This window comes from Myotis myotis, unplaced genomic scaffold, assembly GCF_014108235.1.
Source record: "Myotis myotis isolate mMyoMyo1 unplaced genomic scaffold, mMyoMyo1.p scaffold_m19_p_18, whole genome shotgun sequence".
Lineage (NCBI taxonomy): Eukaryota > Metazoa > Chordata > Mammalia > Chiroptera > Vespertilionidae > Myotis > Myotis myotis.
In genome coordinates this window covers 9355078-9356581 of record NW_023416322.1, presented here as the reverse complement: position 1 = coordinate 9356581, position 1504 = coordinate 9355078, and the positions used below count along the sequence as shown (strand labels likewise).

The 1504-nt window shown below is 38.6% G+C and overlaps 1 non-coding gene across 1 annotated transcript; it reads right to left on the bottom strand.

Annotated features, from left to right (window-relative positions):
* Positions 1 to 1047: 1047 nt before the first annotated feature.
* Positions 1048 to 1237, bottom strand: LOC118673858. Its single transcript, XR_004973518.1, has one exon. It is a non-coding gene; the product is annotated as a U2 spliceosomal RNA (small nuclear RNA).
* Positions 1238 to 1504: the final 267 nt, after the last annotated feature.

Sequence of the window (1504 nt, the reverse complement as noted above, 5' to 3'; positions counted from 1 at the left end):
CTATAATACATAAATCATTATATATAAAATATCTAACTAATCTATAATAATAAAAGCATAATATGCTAATTAGACTGGGCGACTTTCCAAATGACCTTCTGGACGAAGCTGCTGCTGCGAGGGAAACCCGGGTCCCGGGTGCCGGAGGGAAGCCGGTGCCAGCAGCCGGGGAAGGAAGCCTACTCTTGCACGAATTCTGTGCATCAGGCCTCTAGTTAGAACATAAAAGGGGAGTGGGGAAAGGTAGAAGAGAATGTGGATTAAGTACTCTTACTTCAGCCCTGGCCCGGTAGTTCAGTTGGGAAGAGTGTTGTCCTGATACTCCAAGGTTTCAGGCCCCAGTCAGGGCAGACAGAAGAATAAACCAATAACCAATGAGTACATAAATAAATGGAACAATAAACCTCTCTCTCTCTCTCTCTCTCTCTCTCTCTCTCTCTCTCTCTCCCCCCTCCTTTTTCTCAAATCAATTTTTAAAAAATTAGTCTTGCTTAGGTGATGCATTACTCGATGAAGGCTTTCTCTATTTTAACATTCATGCTTATGAAAGGAAATGGTTTCCTTTTCTGCCTTTTTTTTTTTTTTTTAACTTTAAAAGCAGCCTAAACCATAGTTTCTTTCTTGCCTGGTATTGAGTGTATGCCAAATCTACCCTAAAATGCACAGATGGAAAAAATTAGTCTACGTCTGTGGTACCTCTGGGGTGGAATATTTTTAGGACTTAAATCTTTAGCTAAAGATTTTTTCTTCCAAGACTCTCATAGAATCATTTTATTGTCATCCAATGGATAAACTTGCTGAGATAAAAATTAATATCATGTGTTTGTAGATCCCTTTATAGTTTATTATGATCTTTCACATACACCTTAATTTAGTCCTCAAAATAACCTTGGAAGTTATTCCCATTTTACCAATTAAGAAAGAAACCCTTAGCCTTGACACTTAAAGTTAGAAGAATTTAAACTTGAATGTGGGCCTTCTCACCTTAATTTAGGATTCTTTCCTACCTCCTTAACCTACCCTAAACCCAAAGTCCATTTTTCTCTCAGTAGATGTAAAACTTAGGACAAATTCTCTTTCACTTTCAACCTCAAAGCCTAACTACTCTTGTTAATTAATCCATTCAACAAAGCTTTACTGGATGCCGACAGTAGGAAAAATAGAAGCTGAGGATACAGAATTAAACTGATAAGAACAGATACTACACATGATCTTAGCCAAAAGGCCGAGAAGCGATAGAAGCTGAGGATACAGAATTAAATAAGACCAAGCCACTGCTCTCATGTGGAGCTAACATTCTGTTGAAGAGAAGGAAGAAAGTGAGCTAACATTTACTGAGGATTTACTGTATGCCCAGCACTGTTCTAAGGGCTTTACATGTAACAACACTAAGAGGCAAATCCTATTATTATCCTTACTATGCAGTTCAGAAAACAGGTGTAGAGCGGTTAAAGAATATGCCCAATGACACCACTCTGAGATTAGGAGGGGCCAGAATGACCGT